The following is a 23,944-nucleotide window of genomic DNA, read 5'->3' as shown; positions in this document are numbered from 1 at the left end:
TGGCCCTAGTGGTGGTGGCACCACAAGATTCAAGCCTTATGGCACACCCAGTACCCTAGGCTCAGGGTTTTCCTTTGCTTTTTCTTTTCCATCTGGATGAAATTTTTGCAGGGCCTCTACTGTGGTAGCACAGATAGAACTGTGGCCAGTGTGTCTCCACTCGTGGCTGCTTTCAGAGGCTTCAGACAGCTCTTTTTCTAAAGTACACACACACATTCCTGCTCACGCGTATGGGCTCTCTTGATGGAGCATCAAGAAAGGAGACTTTCTCCGGGATCCCTGAATGTTGAGACAGTAAGGAACCTTCCCACAAGTCGGGCCAGAATCTGAAAGGGCCCCTCTTCCAGGCTTCTCCCTCTTTCTTGAAATTCTAAGTCCTTTTCCTAGGCATCCCCAGCCTCAGGCACAAGGAAATCCTCATTCTTCTGTGCTTGCTGCTTTGTTTATACCTTGTAGCTAGAGCCCCTCCAGGGCAGAGCCCTACCCCTGACTTCCTTGCTTTGACACCTACCCCAGCACCTGGCACTTAGTAGGCCTATCACAAGCAAGCAGACTGTTGAAGACACCTGGTCTCCAACCTCCTGCTCCAGCAGCCCTAGCCCCATAACCTCTGAGGCCCCCAGAAGCCAGGACCCCTGTAGGGAACAGAAGGGTGTTGATTAACCAAGCCACATGCCCTGGGGTCCTCAGAGTGGCAGGGAGAACCCATGTGAGGAGGGGCAGGAGGGGGGTTGCAAGCTCACTCTTGCCTGTGACTCCAGAGAGCCAACGCCTGCCCTAGAAACTTCCAGACTAGCCTGGCCAGTGAATCCCAAGCAGGCCCTAAGCCAAGTTGTCAACGCCTGGCATAGCTTGGCCTTTCCTTTGAAGGGAGGGAAGGAAGGAGGGCCCTTTGGACCCAGGACAAAGACTCCCCCCACCAGCCCATCACAGGAGACCCTGCCTCAGCAGCTGGGCAGCTCCCCAACTTGGCTCCCATTCCTGGTTCCTCCACCCCAGAACCTGGCGGGCTCCCCAATTCAGGAGGCAGCTCGCCATGAATGAACGCAGCTCATTAGCGTTCCCAGCACATTTACTTGTTAAACAACCGCCTGGCCAGCCGCACACCCCAACCCCCCCCACTTGCTTTTTTAATTTCCTCTCCCATGCCCCTCCCTCTCTTGGGTCCTCCTGCCCCCTCCATCCAGCCCAGGCCACCTGCTCCCTCTGCACGGGTGGGGAGGAGCAGGCTGGCACATTGCTTCTGTCGGGAGGGCTCCACCAAGACAGCTCTGCCCACTGGCCACCAGCAGAACCACCCCAGAGGAAAACTTGGGGTCAGGTCTCCCCATGCCAGAGGTGTGAGCCTCCACAGAGACCCCTCAGTCGTGTGTGCTGAGCTGCTGAGGGTCACCTCCTGCCTGTGACTCCAGGAGAAAGCAAACCTCCCTCCAGCTTTTGCACAGCCCGCATCCCAAGCCCCCACCTCCACTAGCCCCTGCTGGAGCACCAGCAAGGGAGAACCTGGGGGAGACCAAGGACACTATGGTGTGGATTTCCAAACTGCAAAGGGCGAAAACAAGAGCAAACACCTGTCATCCAGGCATCCCTTAGTACCACTTACCGAGTACTGATAGGCATGGACACTACTGGGACTCAGTAACTCATCAGGAAATAGAATGGAGTGGACAGAAAAGGAAACAGGAACATGTTGGCCTGGAAAGGGTGGTGACAGAAAATGAGAACTGCAGAGAAGTCAGAGGTGAGGGCAGAGTGAGGCCAGAAGGCTCCCTGCAGGGTGAGGCACATGAGCTGAGTCTTGAAGGATAAGCAGGCATTAGAAGGTCAGCAAAACCGGAAGAGGGACCTTCTCAGCAAGTGGGACTGCAGGAAGTAAGACACACAGACCAGGGGCAGCTCCCCCAATGACTAGGGCCCACATTCCAAAGCACCTGGCCTGCCCCTGTGCTGACACATACCTGTATTTGCATGTGCTTAGACATGTACTGTCACTGCATCCACTTTTTCTGGAGCCCAGTTGCTTCCATGGAGGGGACCTGAGTGGTGGCAGCTTTGCTTCCTTTCTACTATTTGAGGATTTTACCTTACTTTTACCTACTTTATTTTTACCATACTTTGTATGACCTAATCCCTCATCATCACCAATACTTTTTGAAAATCACTTAGGTGTTTATTACACATGGTCATTCCTGGGACCCACCACACACCTTCATAATCAGACTCTGCTATGGGTGGAGGGAGGCAGCAAAATTCTAATGCAGGGGGTTCCAGAGCGCATGCTCTAAAAATCAAGGCCTGCTGTGCAGAGTTAATGAGCTTGAACTTGGACCTGAAAACTCTGGGGAGCCATTGAAGGAAGAGGCCTGGCAGGGACAAAGGGTCTGTCTGCCTTCCCCTCTCCAGATTCCACACACCCTCAAAGTGAAAGCTACTGGAGGGAAAGCAGGGTAGGGACACGATGTCAGAGCTGAAGAGCTGGAGAGGGATTAAGAAAGTATCAAACACCAATGTTATTACACAGTTGGTGGCCCAGAGAAAAGAAGCAACCACCCTAACCTCATGCAGCAAAGGAGCTGCAGAGTTGGCTGTGAGTGAGGCTGGATCTTGCCCTATTGGGCCACACACCTGGAGAGAACACAGCATCCAACCCAGCTCTCCTCCTGACTTTGCCACCTACAGGGGTACTAAGAAATAAGCAGAAGACCCTGAGAGGTCTGGGCCAGCAGAACTCAGAATGTTTTAACTGAAATCCTCTGGCATCTGCTCAGTCACAGAGGGCTGGGCTGCTGAGGTTCTCAGTGACAAAGCCTGCAGCAGGGACAAGCTCCTAGACTTAAGATCAAGCGGCTTTTATAACCTGGAGGCCACCATCTGTATCCAGGACAACTCTGGCAAGAGAGAAGTACTGGGAACAAGAGAGAAGCAAAAAGGGAAAGAGAGAAGCAGAGAGGCAAGGGAGAAGCAGAGCAACAGAGCTCACCCTTTCACCAGACGCTGTCTGCGTGCAACTATAAGCCAGGTGTAGGAATGAAAGAGATTTTTCTCTTGGGGCTCAAAGGGCTTCTGGCACTTTGTTCATAGCCTTCATAGAGTTTGAAAAGTTTTTGACCATTATTTTTACACATTTTTTTCTGTTCCCTCCTCTCTTTTCTTTCTTTGGAAACTCCACATACAAAAAGTTAGGTCACTTCAAGTTGTCTCACAGCTCATTGATGCTCTGTTCATATTTTCAAATCTTGTTACTCTCTGTTTCATTTTGGGGGGTTTTTGCTTATTTGGAGGAAGTTTGGTTTTTGGAGGTTTTTTGTGTTTGTAGTAATGAGGTTTGAACTCAGGGTCTCACACTTGCTAGGCAGGTCTCTGCCACTTGAGCCACGCCTCCAGCCCTCATTTTGGTGAGTTTCTATTGCTGTGTTTCCACATTCATTCTTTCCTCCAGCAATGTCGAATCCACTGCTAATCCCATCTAGTATAGTCTTTATCCCAAACACTGTCATTTTCCTCACTAGAGCTATATGTGGGGCTTTTTGTTTGTTTGTTTGTTTTAGTGAAAGTAATAGCAAAGTTTATTAAAAGAAGGAAGAAAACCAGACACCAGTGACTCACCATTGTAATCCTAGCTATTGGGAGGCTGAGATCAGGAGGTTCATAATTTAAGGCCAGCCTGAGCAAGACACTACCTCCAAAATAACCAGAGCAAAATGGACTTGGAGGTGTGGTTCAAATAGTACAGTGCCTGCTTTGCAAGTGTCAAGCCCCAAATTCAAACACCAGTCCCACAAAAGAGAGAATGAGAGAGAGAAAGAGAGAGAGAGAGAGAGAGAGAGAGAGAGAGAGAGAGGAGAGAAAATCCAGACCCATAAAGGAGAGCAGGTTGTTAGAAATGGGATCACCTGTACTTGAATTTTTTGGTATCTTCCCTGTGTGTTCTTAGCACACTTGTTTCCACTACCTTCCCCTCCCCCCCACCCCGCACTGGGGTGGAATGTTCCATGGCTTCAGATAGCTTACACACCTGCCCTGAGTTCTCAGCTGCAGTGAAGAACCATCTGCCCTACCTGTGCTCCCATTCCACCCCCCCTTCTTTTTCCTCTCTCACTCTCCCTCTCCCCCGCTTTCCTTCTCTCCCTCCCTCCTCCCCTCCCCCTCCCCTCTCCCTCCCCTTCCCTTCCCCTCCCTCCTTCTCTCTCTCTCTCTCTCTCTCTCTCTCTCTCAATTTCTTCCTCTGTCAGGCTGGCCTCACTCAGATCTGGTTGATTCCCAGTTCCCCCTGGTTCCCCCACCTGCCCTGTGACCTGGATACTTTCTCCAGACTATAACAGGGCAATTATAGGTTTACCACACTTGTTTCCCCTCTTGAGGATAGCAATTGCACATGACTTACCAGTAGACCAATGTCTGAAAACAGTTACTTGATTCCAATCCCCCCTAACCCCTGCTTTTAGTTGTTTAAGGCAGAGGAGTAAATGTGGCCATTGCACTATCTTGACCAAAAAAGAAGTGTAAGAGGTTTTTAACAATCACCCTGTACCCTCCGAGCACTCCCAGTGTGCTGGGGTGAGGTGGCCACACAGAAAGACAGTTATGCGACTCTAACACATGCCTTAAAGTTGGCCAGAGAGGAGGAGTCCTCACCCACAGTTTCCTCTCAGGGTTTCTCTCAACATGGGAGCACCTCACGCTCTTCGCACATGTTGTTCTCTATGCTAGGATGCTCTTCCCTTCCCATCATGCTCAGCCTGGCTCAGCCCTCCTGGTCCTGCAGGTCTCAGCTTAAGCAGCAGTCCTTGGTGGAGCCTCCACTCTGTTCTGTGACCTCACGGTTCCCTGTGCCTCCTCTGCAGAGCCCGTGGCTCTGCCTTTGCAATTAGCTGTTTATCTACTATCTCTCCTTCCTTTCTGACCGAAGCTCCATGTGGATGGCTCACATCTGTCTTGTCCCCTGATGCCTGGTTCAGGGTCAGACACAGAAAACATTGAGTAAATACTGTTCTTTAAACACATAAGGAGGTCATTCAGTGGCACAGGGCTCTTGTGAATAAAAGAGCAGAAAAGCCAGTCTCCTACAAATATCAGAGAGCAACGAAGAGGTATATTTGGCTAGAGGGAAAATTCCCCAGGACAAAGGAGACAGGGTGGAAGGAGAGAGAAGCCAAATACTGAGGGGCCTGAGGCTAGGCGGAGACACTTGGATGTTACCCCAGGGACAGTGAGGAACCACGGATGGTTCTGAACAGTCCCAGTGTGACAGAGGTTGGGTTCCCTGGGAAGAACATCTGGGCTGGAGAGGGGCTTGCAGAACGTTGACTGGGGACAGCTCTCAGGGTCACTGTGTCTGAGGGAGGGGAAAGGTGAAGTTGAACAGAAGGCAACAATGAGCTGTGCCATGTATGTGAGCCTCAGGTCAGCTCTGCAGAAAGGTGGGAAGACCCTCGAGCTGTCTCCAATGTCCCAGGAGTGCCAGGCCTTGATCCCTAAGCACAGTGGCTGGATGGGGCTGTCCTAGAAGGAGGTGTGACCTTGGACAAGGCAGCTCAGGGAGGGCTGACAGTGGGGACATCCACAGCTGATAAGTCCCCTGTTCCAAGAGGCGAGTGCAGGCAGATCCTGAGGAGAATTTCGAGTGAAGCAGGAAGCCATTGGAGATTCACACTGAGGAGTAAGATAGGACCCATTTTCTGTCCTCCCTTGTCCCCTGCCTCTCTCCTTCTGCCCCCTGTGGCCCCAGGGGAAGACGGATGGATCCTTCCTGGAAGCACGTCATAGATTCATCACCTACATGTGAAGAGGAGCCTGCGGCCCAGGACGGCCCAGGAAACGATGTAAACAACAGTATGTCGCACTGAGCAGCTGCTGCCACTGAGCAGCTGCTGCCTGAGTTAAATAGCTTGCTGGCTCGCCCTCAGACAAGGGGCAGTTGGACACCAGATGTCGTACCTGAAACTGTTTCATAGCATTCCCCAACGACAAAACTGCCTGCTGCAGAAGTCACTGATGACTTGAATAATCTGTAGGTGACCTGCAAGAAAGGGGCGTTACCCTCTTTCACAGAGGGGAAATCTGACCCAAGGGTGAGGTGTGATCCAGACACTGAGTGCCAAGCCTCCATTTTCAGGGCCAGACCAAGTACCTGCGAAGGCCAGGTGATGTGCAAATGGCTGGCTGTGACTTGGAAACAGCACTGCAGTTCCTAACTTGAGCAGGAAGCCAGGGGAGGACGGCAGAAAAGACTTAGAGGGTGTAAGGGAGCGCAGGGCAGGAGGAATTCTTAAAATCGATAGGTTAGCTGCTCTGGGCTTCTGTCAAGTCAGACTGGGTCCTTGCAGGGTCTCATCATCTTACTGAACATTCACCACTGACCTGGAACCTGAGGCCCTGGGCCAGCAGGTGGACACTTGCTCCCAGGGGGCTGCCGTCCACAGACATGGAGGGGACGCTGCTGAGTTCCCTGTGGAGGGAGAGTTGGTGAGGGCTAAGAGGACAGGCAGGGGCAGAGGCGGGGGCATGTGAGCCATCTGGACCTTGTTTGAGGGCGGGGGTGTTTGCTAAGAGAGGCTCAGAGCAAACGGAAACCAGGAGGCTTTGTCAGACCCCAGGCCTCTGGGTGAATGCACCTCCAGGACCCTCTGGGAGGTTCAGGCACCATCTGTGAGGGGATGAGCACAGACTGGCACCCAGAGAAACGTGGTTCTGCCCCCGACCAGTTCTGTAACCTGTCCAGTTGTCCAGCTTTCCTTGGTGGGGACAGAGCATAGCACCAGCACAATTTCACAGTACAACAGAGAGAAACATCGCAATCCCCCATTTTACAGAAAAGGAAATAGAGTCCCTGAAAGAGAAGTCCCTGACCCAAGGCCACAGCAGTGATTGGGCAGAGCAGAAAACCAGCTCCTCATGCTTTGCACATGGGCTTCCCCCAAGGTGGGGCGGGGCTGCTGGGAGGCTTTGCCTTAAAACCTTGGGAACCTGGAAGGAACATTCCACAGCCTGTACTTATGTCTTACGTGACTTTCATTAAGCTCATTCAATATTTACTGTGTGGCCACATAAACGAAGTGTGAATGAACCTTGTTAAAGTCAACCTGTGTAAGTCAGGAGTCTTGTGCAGCCAGACTGTATATTCAATACAGCTAGACATACAGCAGCTAGTATTTCAAAAAGCAAAAAGTCCAAGTTAGAATAGGTTATTTTTGGAGAAATTACTCACTTCTAGCCTGGAAGAAACAATTTCCAGGCATAGTGAAAGGATCTGTGGGGGAGATGCCCCAAGCCTATTTCTTGCCAGTGCAGACAGGATCGTCGTAGGACAATTGTAGAAGGTGAAGAAGATGGGACATTTGGCAAAGCAAATGTTTTCAAGGGTAAACACTTGAAAAGTTGAGAAAGGACTGGGGGTTAGGGGAGATTAAAGACTTATTCAAGCCTGCCAGAAAGCAAAGTTTAAGTAATTGAAAATAGCGGGGCTGGGAACAGAGCTCAGTGGTAGAGCACTTGCCCAGCATTTGCAAGTCCCTGGGTTCAATGCTCAGAGAGGGAGAGGCGGGCAGAGGGAGAGAACAAGAAATACTGTGAAAATATGAAAACAGGGAAAGATTAGACAATGAGGGGCCTGGTTAAATCAAGCGTTTACTTGCCTTTAAGTCTTGCTGTGAGTTGCTACCAAATCTGAGTCAGACCCTTTTAGCAGATCCTTGTTTGCCTGGAGCCCAGACACTGTGTGATCAGAGACACTTCACATCTGACACATCAAATGTGTCAGTGCATGGTGACCAGGTTCACTTACCCCATGAGTCATTCACCCACCCTGTAACCCACCAGCTCCTTTTCTTTCTCTTTCTCTCTCTCTCTCTCTCACTCTCTCTCTCTCCCCCTCTGTGTGTGTGTGAGCCCGCCGAAAGACACATAAAAGAATATTTATAGCAGCATCATTCATAATAGCCTCAAACCTGGAGACAACTCAAAAGTCCATCAACAGGAGAACAGATTCCATACACTAGAATAACAAGGAGACAAACCACTGCACAGCATGAATGAATCGCACAGGCACTATCCAAGTGAAAGAAACCAGAAAAAAAAAACTTATATGAAATACAACACAAGCAAAATGAATCTGTGGTGATAGAAGTCGGAATAAAGGTGCAATTGAGATGGTAGTAAATGGACTGGGGCATGAGGTATCGTTGCAGGTTTCTGAAAATCGTCTAGGTGGTGCTAATGCATGTGTATGTGTGTGTGTGCATAGAGACACATGGATGTGAGCATATGTCAAATTGTACACTTAAAATTAGCACCTTAAAAAAACCTTTGAGCTGGAAAGAATCTCCCACGGCCTCTAATTGCAGTCTATGTAAGGTTTTCTTACGTGACTTTCATTATGTACACCTCAATAAAATAAACAATTTTTATCAGTGTCCCCTAGCCCATGGCATCACTATCCCTCAGTACCCTCACTCTTACCCACACAGCTGAGCCACAGAACCGCCTCAGTCCAGCACTCTGCCAGGTGTGCTTTGACACAAAAACTGCTAGCTTTCCCAAATGCACCAGTCAATGACCAACTGTGTAAATGACAGTGGTGCCACAAGCTCCCATCAAGTGGTGACACTGTAGCCATCTCATGTTGCACACGCCATTAATTTCACACCACAAAGTTACTGAATGGCACGTCTCTCTGAATGCAGCCCGCCATTAAGCCACACAGAACTGCACCTGTGTTAAGAGAGAAAGTGGCTGTCGTCCTGGATTCATTCAGCCTCACCTTCAGGGGAACCTGGCACCCCCTCCCTGATTGCTGGCTGATTTCCTGAAAGCCAGGCTCAGCTCCCAAGAGGAAATGGTCTCTGAAGAGCAGATGTGACAAGCACCTGACTGGCAGGAAGGCCCTTGACAGAGAGCTTGGGGCTCACTCGGCCCAGAGAAGGTTGGAGTTGGCCAGGCCCATTTTCTACCACACAGAACAAGCTAAATTTTCTACACCAGCAGGGAGTAGAGAGAAAAGAGAAATAATGCTGGACTGCAGAAAGTGACACCCCGTGACTTGCCCAAGGTCCTCTGGTGGCCCTGAAAGCAGCCTGAGCCCCAGCAGTCACCGCACTGTCTGTCTTCTCAGGGATGACAACACCTCCTGCAGAATCACTCACACAGCTCACACAGATCTGGGCAGGGCAGCAGTTCTCCTCCCCTATTCTAATATAAGAAAGCTGAGGTTCAGAGATGCTGTGTGTCTCAGAACCACCCTGTGGACAAGGTGAGGTGCAGAAGATTCACACTCAGGGCTGCCTTGCCTCAAAGCCCACACTCCTTCAGCTCAGAACTGTACACCCAACCACCCTTTCTATCAAACGGGAATCCTAGCTACTCAGGAGGTGGAGATCAGGAGGATCAAGTTTCAAAGCCAACCCAGGGGGGTTGGGGAAGAGGATTTAGAGAGACCCCATCTCAAACAGTACAAGCTGGGCATGCTGATACATGCTTATCGTTCCAGCTTTGTTGGAAGTGTAAATAGGGAGATCTTAGTCCAGACTGGCCTAGGCATAAACATGAAGCCCTATTCATAAAATAACTAATGCAGTCAGGCACTGGAGGCTCACACCTACAATCCTAGCTACTCAGGAAGCAGAGATCAGGAGGATCGAGGTTAAAAGCCAGCCTTAAGCAAATAGTTCACAAGACCCTATCACGAAAAACATTTCTCAAAAAAAAAAGGCTGGTGGAGTGGCTCGAGGTGAAGGCCCTAAGTTCAAGCCTCAGCACCACAAAAAAAAAAGACTAATGCAAAAACAGCTGGGACGTGTCTCAAGGAGTAGAGCACCTGCCTAGCAAGTACAAGGTCCTGAGTTAAAACTACAGTGCCACCAAAAGAAATAGAAAATAGACACTTCTGGATATTAACGGTCTCAAACTCCTGGCCTCCCATATCTTTCTCTAGAAGCCTCAAAGGGTGGCAAATCCTTTGCAACTTACCCAGAGTTCTGTTTTCCCTATTTTGTAGGTCCTTTGCTTTCAAAACATCTTTTTCTGTCAATTTAGTAGGACTTAGAGTAGAAACAGATGAATTCCATGAAATATCATTGTCTGTAAGTTCTCTTCTATATATTTTTATAAGCAGTGGATGCTTCTTCAAGTAATCTCATACAAAAGACAAATATCTAAAACACCAGGCATGCACCAGGCATGGTGGCATATACCTGTAATCCCAGCACTAAGGAGAATGAAGCAGGAGTATCCAGAGACTGAGGCCAAGGGCTGAGAGTGTGGCTCAAGTTATAGAGTGCTTGTCTAATATGCATGAAGCTTCAAACCTAAAAGAGAGAGAGTGTGTGTGTGAGGCTACCCTGGGCTACCCAGTGAGACCCTGTCTCAAAAAATAAGTAAATCAATAAAATACGAAAGCTGGGTTGTGCTGGTTCTAGCATGGCTTCTCTCCATTAGCTGACTGTTAAGGAAGTTGTTGCAGCTAATTAATGAAAAGGGAATGATCAAATTAGAGCAACACCATTTTGAACCCACCAATTAATTAGTGGATTAGGTATTGAGCTGTTACCACCACCACCACCACCACCACCCACCCACCCACACACACACACACACACAGGTAACAAATTATATGCCTTTTGACAAAAGAACATACCACCACCTAGAGCAGCCAAAAAATCAAAGCTGCATTGGTCAAGCTCTGTGAGCCAACCATCAGGTTACTGAAGACACAGAAAAAGCCAGCGCTGCACTGCATGGTCAGTAAAATCCAGGCTGAGCAAGAGTCTGCTAGTCAAATGCCTTGACCTCTCCAACATATATTACAAGCTGGGGGAAAAGGGGGACAGAGAGAACCTTTGGATTAAAAGACATAAAAGGCACCCATGTGCCTACACCAACCACAGCAGTCAAGAGGGGAAACAACCCAGTGTCCATCAACAGACGCCTGAATAAATAAAGTGTGGTACACACATGCAATGGAATATTACTCAAGTGTTTTTTTAGCAGCAATGAAACAATAGATTTTTTTATTAGTATGTATTAAATTGCACAAAGTAAGGTATGTCATCATTACTCAGTCTTAAAAAGGAAAAAATTCTAACACATTCTACAACATAGATGACTCTCGAGGACAATGTACTAAGTGAATGAACCAGCCACAAAAAGACTTCACTTATCTAAAACAGTCAAGTTCAGAGATACAGAGCGTAGAGTGGTGGCTGCCAGAGGCTGAGGAGAGGCAGAGGAGAGGGGTGGTTGTTTCGTGGGGACAGTTCTGAGCTGGGCACCAGTGGCTCAGGCCCCACTGGCCTTCTGCACGTCCCACTGTCTCCCATTCCTGTCCAGCCTTCCCAAGGGGAAGATACAAGCCACAGTCACCCAAAGAACCTCCCTCCACCCAAGAATTTCCTCCACTCACTCCGTCCCAGACTCTTACTCTTTCCTTACTCTTAAGAAAGAAAACATAAGGAAGAAACACTCCTCTTCAGGCCTACATTGTGTGATACCTGGAGCTGGGGCAGCTCCTCTTGTAACCATGAGGGAAATGGATGACACTCTGGGAGTGGCAAAGTTGAAAGACTGGAAGACTCTGGGTCACTGGTGACACTGCTGAGCTTGTGAATTCATCACCCTGGACCTGCATAACCCCTGGCTGGCTGCCTTGTGGCATGCAGTAATCAAAGCCCGAAATGTTTAAGCTGATCTGAGTTTTCTATTATTTGTGGTTAAAAGCCACCTACAAGGGCAGGGAAGGCAGCTTCTTCCTGAGCACCATTGGACACGGGACACCCATCACAGACCATGGGACCCCAAATTCCCACCCCAGGAGCAGGGAGTGAGCACCACACTTCACAGCTGAGGAGGTGGGGGAGGACTTACACCATCCTACAGTCAGTGCCTAGTGAAACCCAGGTCTCTGGTCGTTCTTTTTCCATCACACCAACAGCGAGTATGGGTTTGATCATCTGTTCATCAGAACTCTGTTCAAGTACCAGGAGGGGAGCCAGGCCCGCCTATGCTAGGGGGCAAGGACTGACTTCCATTTCAAACTGCAGAGAATGCAAAAGGGATGACTGTGTCCAGCAATGTGAAATCAGTGGATTGCCACCTCCTGTCCCGCCTCAGGCTCACCTTTGCTTCCCTCTGACACCACACTTGCAGGCCACCTGTCTCACTAGGCTGGAATCATGGTCACCTGCAGCCCTGGTCTCATATCCCAATAGCCAAGAGCTCCAAAGAACAGGGGTCTCCTTTCCCCCATCTTGAGTTTTATTGGCCAAGCTTGGGTACATACCTGGCTTCTCAGGCTGACCCCTGTGTCTGAATCCACTGGGCTCTGTAGCTTGGGCCATTCAACCTCTCTATCTGCCAACCCCACAAGTCATAGGGCCATAGTTCCCCTTCCTTGGGTTCCTTGAGGATTGCTCATTTATTTAACAAGTACTTAGTGCCAGGCAGTATGTCAAGTGTCGAAACTACAACAGAGGCAAGAGAGCAAAGTCCTGCCCTCATGGAGGTTCTAGTATAGATCCAACAAGAAAGACTGACATTACACAAATAAATGCGTGCATGTGTTTGATAGCGTTATAGTCATGATGAGTGCTCTGAAGGGCAAGTGCAGAGCTTGGTGGTGAGGGAGGAGGAGACCCAGCTCATATCACTGAGAAACACTTACAGAGCCTAGCTCTGGGCATGCCGGGAGTCCAGGGCTTGGTGGATGATAGCTGTCTACAGGCTCTTAACGTGCAGAGCAGGTCCCAGGACAGCTTGCTCCTGGTGGGCAGAACAGGCCCAGCTCACGACATCTGGGCTTCTCAGCTCTGGCAGAAGCCCCAGTGGCTTCTCTGGCTCCAAGTCAAGCCCTAAATGACACTTGAGAGATAGTCATCACGTAACAAGTGACTTTCCAATGCCTTTGCCAGGCTCTGCTCTCATCGGTCACAAGTCCCCAGCCATAGTACCAGGCAGCCAGGCTGTTTCATCACTTCCTGGTGACCGCCTCCAGAGAGACCATTTCAAAACTCTTTGTGATCCAGAACAGTGTCTGTAGAATACTTGGTCCCACCACGGCCTGTGCGGCTCTCTGGAGCAGAAGAACTGCATTGGATCACTTCCATAAACACTGACTTGCTCCTGTGTCCCTGACCTAGGCTCAAGCCCTCAGAACCCCAACAGGACTCCACACCAGTGCATCTGACTTTCCAGCCTACAGGGGCCTCCCTGCGACATGGGATGGCCAGAGGGCTGCATGGAGGCCATGTCCTGTGCCCCTTGAGCACCTCCAGTGGCTCCATGGGTCTGGACAATCAAAGCCAATTCCTCCATGTTGCCACCAAGGCCCCTTGTGACCTGGTCCCTGCCTCGCATATCCAACTGTGTGTTCTCAGCAAGCCAAGCAGGTGACGCAACGCTTGCTCAGAATGTGATATACTGTTATCCAACATGTGCCTTCCTCCTGCAATTTCCTCTCTCTATCTCTGTGGCACAGGTGGGAGGGCGGGGGCGGTGGCAAGGGGTGGCAGGGTGTGGTTGTCCTCTATGTGGCTCTGTAATGCAATGGTAAGCCACACAGACACGGTTCCACCCTCAGGAAGTTCCTGCTCTAGTATGGGAGGCAGATGTAAATAGCCAAAAATCCTACAAGAATTGATGATTACGAATACAGTGAGCACTGCCTGCAGGAGGCTGAGTGGTGACAGAAATATAACCAGGAGCCCCAAGCTTTCTGTTGTGATGCTCAACCTCACACTGGTGAATGAATAAGTGCTACACAGGCTGGGGAAGAGCTTCCCCATAGAGACACTGAGGCCAGAGGCATCTCCAAGCCTGGAGTCTGAAAGCCTGGGGGGAGCGGGGAGCTGGTAGGCAGAGAGTGAGAAGATGGGCTAAAGGAGGAAGTGGGGGGCAACAAGGAGATCAGGTTAGAAGACTGTCCTCGAAGCCAGGGGTAGGGGCACATGCCTGTAATCCCTGCACTCAGGAGGCTGAGGCAGGAGGGTTTCAGTTCAAGACTAGCCTTGGCTACATAGTGAGTATGAGGCCAGCCTGGGCCTCATAGTAAAATCCTATCTCAAATAAAAAAGATTGTCCTTGGACTCAGGGGCTTAGGGAGCCCTGTGTATTTGAGCAGGGACTCAAACAGGGCATGAGCCCTCTGGACTGAGACAGGATTGAAAAGCAGGGAAACCCCTTTAAGGCTTAAAGTTTCTTACTTGAGCTGAAACCTGGGACTACTTGCCTTGCCTCAGGCCTATTCCCCTCCTCACATTCAGTAAGTACCTAGAATATTAAAAATATACAAACCAGATAGATGAGCTTCCAGGTTCGGAAAGGAGTTTCATCCTAGTAGTATCTGTGTTCCAGAACTCTCTACACAGTCCCTGGCCTGTCTGAACCCTGATCTTCATCAGGTCAAGTGTGACATCCTAGTAGAGTTCTACCCTTACCCCAAACACAGGCAGCTTTCCTTCCAAGCTTTCCATCCACCTCCATCCCTAGCTGCCCCAGGCACTGGGCTAAGCTTGGGAGAGGAAAAGGCGCGAAGACTGGGCCTTGCCCTGATGGAGCTCACCCTCTCTGAGAGGCGGCATATCAGCAGGGCAGTGCCATCAGGGCTGCAACAGGAACTCAGCTGGTGGAGCTCAAACCCTTCCTGGGGGTATGTCTTCAAAGCTGGGTCTTGAATGACACGGACCAAGTCAAGCAACTCCCAGATCTGAAGAGAGTGAACCTCTTTACCCTCAAGCACTGGCCATCACTCCTGGGCTTATGGCCATTTGTATCTTTTCTTTGAAGTAATGCCTATTCAGACCCTTTACCCACTTTTAATTGGTTTGTTTGCTTTTTAATTTTGAATTGTAAGAGTTATTTAAATATTCTAGACACACTTATCAAATATATGATTTGCAAATATTTTATCCCATTTTCTGGGTCTGAATATCTTTTTATACCTTCTGAATCTGATGTCATATGTATATGCTACCTATTAAAATTTCATAGGTGATTAAAATTTTTCTGATAGCCACATTAAGAAAATGAAAAGAAACAGGTGAAACTGATTTTTCACCTAACATCTGAAATTTTATCATTTCAACATGTAATCAAAACAAAAATACAAATGAGATTGATATATTAATAACTTCAAAATCAGACATGTAAATACAGTCCCCCTCAGTGTGCAAGGTTCAATGATATAATATACACAAGCATATCCATCATTGAACCTCCACTCAAGTAATGCAAGGTACAACTCTCCTTGGGACAAGGTTGCTCTTATCATCTTTCCCAGAAGGGACAGTATGATATGCAAAGTCCCCAGAGGCAGCCAGGCACCACTGGTTACACCTGTAATCCCAACTTCTTGGTAGGCTGAGATTGGGAGGATTGAGGTTAGAGTCAACCTTAGGAAAATAGTTTTCAAGACCCACTCTCCAAAAAAATAACCAGAGTAAAATAGTCAAGAGGTGTGACTCAACCAGAGCCATGCCTACTTTGCAAACTTAAACTTGAGTTCCAACTCTGGTCCCACCAAAAACCAAAAAGTCCTCAGACTCATTGTGTTCAAATTGGGAAACAGTCACAGTACCCGCCTCTGAAATGTTTTAATTGTTCCTTAAATTCAGTCATAGACCTACCTGAATACGTCATAAATTAATATTATTATAAAGTTAAATTATAATAATCTATATATAAAATAAGAAGAAAAAAGAAATTAGTTAGTACACTAATACACACAGAACAAAGAGACAACACGAGGAGCAACATAAAGTCCCCAAGTCCACAGTTGATACTCTTCCTTTACTTGTTCCAAGTTCCTTTTACCTGGCACTAACACCTCAACTGGTCAGGTCCTTTATTCAGTGGGCATCCCTTCACTGATGAAAGGTCTGTATCCTCAGAGACTCACCTTTGGCTGATTGCTGTAGCTTTCCATCTACTTCTAGTATCAACGGGGAAATACTAAGAGGTGCCCCAAAGTTGCAGACATATCTCTTCTGCCCCCATGCTGCAACGGCAACCCTGTTTTCTCTGACTCAGAGGCTTGAGCAGCCCAAGTACAGTCTCAATTCAACAGAATCACTGTTGTTGTGTCCCGATGGAGGCCTTCCTCCATCAAGAACTAAGCCCTGAGTCGGGCACCAGTGACTCACGCCTATAATCATAACTACTCAAGAGGCAGAGATCAGGAGGATTGAGGTTCAAAGCCAGCCAAGGCAAATAGTTTGTGAGACCCTATCTCGAAAAAAAAATCACAAGAAAGGGCTAACAGAGTGGCCTGAGGTATAGGCCCTGAGCTCAAGCCCCAGGACCACAAAAAAAAAAAAAAAAAAAACACCTGAGTTGGGCACTGGTTGCTCATGCCTGTAACCCTAGCTACTCGGGAGGCAGAGATCAGGAGGAGGATCATGATTCAAAGCCAGCCCAGGTAAATAGTTGGTGAGACCCTATCTTGAAAATAAACAACACACACACACACAAAAAAAAAAACAGGGCTGTGGCAGAGGGGCTCAACTGATAAAACACCTGTCTAGCAAGCATGAGGCCCTGAGTTTGAGCCCTAGTGCCAGCAAAAAGGAAGCTCCCCCACCCCTGACTCCAAGCCAACTGGTGCCATGATTGTGCCTTCAGGCAGGCATCCCACAGTGCTGTCAGGCCACTCTGGGATGGAAGGCATGTGGTAAGACTAGGGACTTCACATGAGCACAGATCATTGCTGACTTGTACTGCTCCAAAATGAGCAATATTACATAGAATGCCATTACAGTGGTGGAGGGACTCCATGAACCCACATGGTGGGGCTGGCAGTAGTATTTCAGGAATGGATGGCAAATGCATATCCAGGATAAGTGTCCATTCCAATGAAAAAATCGATGTCCTGCTCCATGATGGGAGGGGTCCAGTGTAATCAACCTGCCACCAGATGGTTGGCTGACTAGTCCCCCACCTCCAGGAATGGTAAGCATCTAAAATGCTTGGAGGACCTTCTCCTTCCTTCCTCTTCTCAGGGCCCAGTAATGGATAGATTAGTCTAGAAATGGTCTGCTGCAGGGACTGGCTCTTGGGCTCAGGAGGCTTTTTTAAAAATTTCTTGGCAGCACTGCGGTTTGAACTCAGGGTCTCACCCTTGCAAGGCAGTCATTCTTACCACCTGAGCCACTCTGTCAGGCTCAGAAGTTTTTGTCTATAGAGAAACAACAGATGGTTTCAACTACACCTCTTCTCAATGACACAGAGAAAAGAACACTGGACAGGGAGTCAGAGACACCTGACTTCTACTTCTAGGTCTAACACTAGCACTCATGTGACAGAAATGGAGGCACTGTGCCTCTCTAGGACATTTCTTCATTCTTAAAACAGAATGGAAACTCCAGGGTGACAGGGACCAGTGGTGGACCAAGCGTAGGGTAGCAGGACTCATTCCACCTTGGGTGCAGACAACAGGGAGAATTTCTTAGTCAACTAATAGTTGGTCTGCTTTTTATCACCGCCAATTCTAAACGCTGTAAGAAAATGCTCCTCACCAAAAGAACTTTCACTTGCCTAAGTTCTAGGCAATTACTAATTGCCAGTGGATTTTAATAATATATGCATAAGCTTTTAATTTGCACATTTTGTGGGGTTTGGTTTTGGTTTTTCAGCCTATGTGGCCCATGCTAGTCTTGAACTCAGGATTCTCCTGTCTTTGCTTCCCAAGTGCTGGGATTACAGGCATATACCACCATGTCCAGCTAATTTGCATGTTTTTATTATTTATCTTTTAAAAAACAGTATATTCTACATGGGTGTTAACTTGTAGAACTGTTACATGGTTGGCCTCAGCCACAAAAAGTCCCAGCTATATGTGTGTATTTCTAGTGTTTGTTTTAATGGTTTGGAATCATTCAAGCTTGCTTACAGCTAAAATTTTAAAAATAAATCAAAAGACAGGAAGATTTAAGACAACTCCCCACCCACTCAATCTCTTAACTCCTCCTGCGTTAAGTGGAGAAGGTCGTCTGCATCATCTAGTGGCAGAAACAGTGATTGCAAACACACATAGCTTAACACTCTCATCCCGTCGGATGGCATAGGGACATGTGGCTGCTGAGCATTTGAAATGAAATGTGACTTATCTGCATTGAGACGGCCGAAGGTGTGAACTACATCTCAAAGACTTACTGTGCAAAAAGACTATAAAAATCTCTTTATCAGTTGTTAACACTAACTATATATTGATTTTATATTGATTACATTTTTAATTTCATATTTTAATGATAATATTGAAGGTGGGGGAGATAGCAGACAAATTCAGCCCAGGGCTGAATGTATCCTAGGTCCATCTAGAGAACAGCAAGTTCCTTCTCTTCTCAGTTCTCGCTTCCTTAAAATGCGTCAGTGACACCTGTCATGAGATTACGATGATTAACTATGGCAGGGCATATAAAATGCCTGAGGCACAGTGGTGTGTCTTCAGTAAAAGCTCCCCTCAGAGCTGATCAAAATGGCAGGAACCTGCCTAGAGTAGGCGGCTGCCTGGGCAATAAATTTACTTCCTTTTCCCTCATTAGATAATCAACCTCAGTAGTCACGGAAGACCAGCTCCAGCTGCGACCCTCCTGGGACCCTCATTCCATGCCAGCTGTGCACACGGCACCAGCCCACACCTCGACTTGCCTGTCTGCCCGAGTGTACTCTTGTCCACACAACAGCTCCTCTCCTCCCCTTCCCACAGTGAGCCACCTTCTGCCCCCACGAGGACACAAACTTCACCCACTGCTACTGCTACATCTAAGTGTGGTCAATTTCAGTATCAGCTGAGAACTCATTAGAAATGCACATTCTGGGTCTTGGACCTATTGGGCCCAAATTACAGCCCAGCAATATTTCAATAAGGCCCCTTCTCAGCTAGTTCCAAGAACTGTTAGTTTGAGAGCCACTGCCTCACAACTCCCCAGCCCCACTGCTCCCAGGTGCCTGTGCTGAGGGTCCTCTCCCTTTCCCTTGCACCACTCAGTGTCCCATTGTGGAGACCCTTCTGTGGCTTACGCCTCACCATCTTCTCCCCTAAGCCACTATGCCTATGGCAATCCTCACCAAACATCATCGATCACGAGCAAAACTTCAACACTTTGTTACATATGCAGACCACTTTTCTATTTCTTACTCAACATTTTTTGTACCTAATAACAAATACACACTTTATCATGATCCTAAAGAATTTATAAATCCAAGCTGGATGCCAGTGACTCACACGTAATCCTCACTACTCAAGAGGCAGAGATTAGGAGGATTGCAATTCGAAACCAGCCTGGGCAAATAATTCATGAGACCCTATCTCGAAAATACCCATCACAAAAAACAGGGCTGGTGGAATGGCTCAAGGTGTAGGCCCTGAGTTCAAACTCCAATACAAAAAAAGAAAAGAATTTATAAATCCAGATGTAATATACAAGTATTATCTTTCCATTGTTTAGTGTATATAGCAGATTTCTTTTCATTCCTGCTAGACACATGCTAGACTTCTAGGATATTAGCAATTCACTTCACATGAGGTAAAAAGCTGAACTGGCTTTGAGAACATTCTTGGGCTGTTTGCCACATGTACACATCCCACTGGGATTTATAGTATTTCAAAGTTCTTTTTTAATATATGACTTCATTTTGACTTCACAATAGCACAGGATGGAGAAATAGGGAAATCATAATTATCTGTATTTCATATATGAGTAAACTGAGACTCAGCATAATTAAGTAATTTTCCAAAGTCATAGGGATGCTGATAAAGACAATGAATATAAGATCCATAGCTTCTTGGTGTGGTTTGGTTCATCTGGCATCAACCATCAAACCCAATTCACCATCTGCAACCCTCAGTGCATCTGAATTACTGTGTTCAGCCCTTCAAGAGAGAAAATGTGACTTGATTGAACGAGACCACAACCTCTTATTTTCCAGGAGCTTCTAATCTAAGTCTAAGTGTGACCATGTAGAGAATGGCCAGAGAATTCCTAGAGGGTAGGGCAAATTGGAGGATTAGAAGCATCTACCATTTTGACTCTGAATGAGGAGAGTCAGAAAACACAGGAGACTATATTCTAACGAGGGAGGAAGAGGGACTCACAGAGAGCTGGCAGGACTGAAGGAAAGCAGAGAAACTGAGGCAACAGAGAAAAGCAGCAAACATTCCAAGCCTGTCCCCGGCTCTTCAGTAGGGGGAAGGGAAGCTGAAGATACCATCACAAGATAAGACAAGACAGCCCTGGCAATTGACTGGCAATTCTAGCTGCAAGATAAGCCCACACCTTTTTCAAGCCTTAAATCCAGTATGAGGATTTGTGAGACAGTGGCTGCTCCAGTATGGAAGACTAACCTCAGTGAAGAATGACACACCATCACTCCCCTTATCTTGAAGGACAATAGCAAAGCACCATCTAGAGAGAGGGCCTATTGTTTGAGACTGAGATACTCTAGCATGAGGAAGCAGTCTTTTCTATCAAAGTGTGTCGCCATCTTAACTGCTTGCAGATCCGGGTTCTTGTTAAGCCCCGTTTGCCTACCGAACTTGCCCACCAAACTGCAAATGTTAGTCTCTTCCCTGGGCCAGTATCAAATTTCAGCCCATCATGAGCAGATTGTGAACTCAAGCTTGACCAACCCAAGTAAAGGGGCAAAGCCCACTGCATTAGGAATAAAAACAGGACAGACTGCCTGCTCCTCATGCTTGCTGTTCCTGTGTGCCTGCACACCCTTTGCAGAAGTAAATTTTGCCTTGCCGAGATGATTCTCCATTTCTGTGTCTTCAATTATGAGTCCAGTGGTCTTCAAGGGTCTTATTTTTAACAGTTTTGGGGCTCATTAGCATAATTCCATCCAGGATAGGTGCTCAGAAGCCCCTTCCCCCGAGGAGCCATGTCTCTCCGCCTTGAGACTAGCACTCTTGGACCGGAAATTCATTCTGGGCCTGAATTCTCTGGGCACCACAGGGGAAAAGGGCCTTAGCAAGCACCACGGTGATCAGCCAACTCCATGCATAGACCAAGATAAGAAACGGCATTGACTGGCAAAGTATTCCTTGGTGGTCAGGGAGGATCTCAGAGGTTGTGTGAGAGTGAATGAAATGTGTCTGAGACACGGGGCGAGTGTGGAGTCCCAATATGCAGTTCCAAATATATCTAGGTGACTATATATGGCTTATCAGTAGCCCATGCACACCTAGTCAGGGACTTATACCAACCTGCTTATTGCCAAGTAGCACCACCAACTGGATATTGTCATGCAAGGGAATCGGTTGGAGACGGGTGAAGCACGTCGGGTAGGGTACGAGACACCTCCAGGAAATGAAGAAGGTTGAGCATCTACCAGGCATTCTAACCAACTAGGCAGACCGGGATGGGGAACACTGCAAGTAAAACAAGCTCTAAGGGAGGTAAAACTAAAAATAGAATCCCACCAGACAGTCCTCTAGGACAGATGTTAAAATGTTGGTCCAATAATCCTTGAACCAAAGGCAAAAAGCAGCAGCAAATGAGCCATCCTGAGAGAGACATTATCAGGTGTTACTCACTACCGAGAGACAGCAATACGTACTGCTGAGAAGGGATGGACCCACCACACTCAAATAGAACAAGCTCCCAAGGAGGAACGACGGACTGTGTCTTCAAGTCCTGGTGACACAAAAGTAACCTTAAAGAGACTGTAATAGGGCTGCTATTCTTTTTCCATCTGAGAAACTGTCTGACTACTATCAGTATTGCTCAGACCTCTTTTCCTATGGCTATTGAATTTGAAGCATGCATTGTAATGCCCTGTGGGGATCTTGACAATCAGCATTATATCCAGGCTAGGGTCAAGACCACATATATGTGCACAGGCCCCACCCCTTTCTACTTAAAGGGTAGTTATGAAGGTGGTGATACTCCATGTTATCATGGGAAACAACAGGATGGATGACTACACCTGAGGCACATGTCTCACTATACTATGGGATGACATGGGGGAAGGAAAAATAGGGAAAGGAATTAAAGGACAAAATCCAGCTTAAGAAAATTACTCCCCTCCCAACCATCAGCCCCTCCAATACAACCCCCTTAGGCTGATCATAAATGATCCCCATTCTGTGACCACAGAGCCATCTGTCTTAAGGGACTACAGATCAGGAGCTGATCTTATTAGGGACACTGATCCTATAGGTTCATTTATCTTAGAATTGCTCAAAGAACCTGCTACCATAGCACCCCCTAATGCCCTGTCCCCAACACTATCCCTCCAGGTCTGTCATAATAAGACTGGGTTAACTGTGGTGGAGGTCAAAGATTTAAGACAGACTATAGCTATTGAAACTGGTTACGTGTAAACAAATGCCTGGCTGAAATGGATTAAACATTGCTTAATATTCTGTTTAAACAAGAGATTGCTACAAATGTATGACAGGAAGACCAGAATCTCAAGTTGTCCCTTTCCCTCTGGGATGGACCACTGACCTTGTTGGTATGACATGCATGATTGCCCTCTTCCAAGAAAGGTCAGCCTGGGGCAATGGGTCTTGCAGAACCCTGTCACTACTGTTTCCAGTGATTAATGACCATGAGAGACTAAAGCCACCTCAGTCAACCAGATCCCCACCTCAAAGCTCTTAACTGCACCTCTTGCCTCTCTAGGTGGGGAGAAGGATTGGAGTTTCTGGGAAATGCATCCAGATGCAGTAAAGACGATCCTTTGAAGAGATGAGCAGTAAGTTTGCTCTGTCACCTGGGCAGATATCTGGTGATACTGTGGTGTATCTTTACTTGAGACTCTTCTAGTCAAGTGGAGTGGGACTTGCACTTTAGTCCAAATGGCCACCCCTTTCACACTGGCATTCAGAAAACCCAAACCCTCTCTAACCAAAGAAAGACAAAAACAAGATCTTATTTCCCCCGGAGGGTCATTTGACTCCCATGTCTATAAAGATGGCATTGGGTCCCACAAGGAGTCCCTGATGAATTCAAAACAAGGTATCAAATAGCAGCAGGACTTGAATCAGCACTATTCTGGTGGTCCACTATTAATAACAAAGTGGACTGGGTTAACTATATCTACTATAACCAACAGAGATTTTTCAATTTTACTAGGGATGCAGTAAAGGGAATTGGACTAGGCCCCACCAGTAAGATGGCATGGGAAAACCAGATGGCTCTAGACATGATTCTGGCAGAAAAGGTGAGGAGTAATGTGTCCTGATTGGGGGCAAATGTTGTACATTCTTCCCCAACAACACAGCTCCAGGTGGGACCATAACCAAGGCTCTCCAAGGCCTGACAGCCCTGTCATACAAACTGGCTAAGAATTCAGGGATAAATGACCCTCTAACTAGCTGGCTAGAGAAATGGAAGGGAGTGATGACCTCAATCCTAACGTCCAACATTGTTTTATTTGGGGCAATGGCTTTAATTGGGTGTTGTGTTATACCCAGTATATGGGGACTAATTCTTAGACTCATAGAAACTGCCCTAACCAAACAAACTCCTGTATCATTACCAATTGTTGTTGAGTACAACTGAAATAGTCAAATAATGTTAAATGAGTTTGAAGAAAAGAGCAGAAAATAAAGAGGGGTGGGTGAACTGTGAGGGTAGCAGTCTTTCCTATCAAAGTGTGTTGCCATCTTAACTGCTCGCAGTTCTGGGTTCTTCTGGATTCTCATTAAGCTCCATTTGCCCACCAAACTCCAATGTTAGTCCCTCCCCTGGGCCAGTATCAAATTTCAGCCAATTGCAAGCAGATTGTGAACCCAAGCTTGACCAGCCCAAGTAAAGGGGCAGAACCCACTTGCATTAGGAATAAAAAGAGCACAGACTGCCTGCTCCTCATGCTTGCTGTTCCTGTGTGCCTGCATACCCTTCTGCAGAAGTAAATTTTTGCCTTGCCAAGACGATTCTCCATTTCTGTGTCTTCAATTGTAACTCCAGTGGTCTTCAGGGGTCTTGTTTCTAACATCTAGGGGCCTAAA

The sequence above is a fragment of the Castor canadensis genome, chromosome 7, assembly GCF_047511655.1.
Source record: "Castor canadensis chromosome 7, mCasCan1.hap1v2, whole genome shotgun sequence".
Taxonomy (NCBI): Eukaryota; Metazoa; Chordata; class Mammalia; order Rodentia; family Castoridae; genus Castor; species Castor canadensis.
This window is presented reverse-complemented; position numbering follows the sequence as displayed.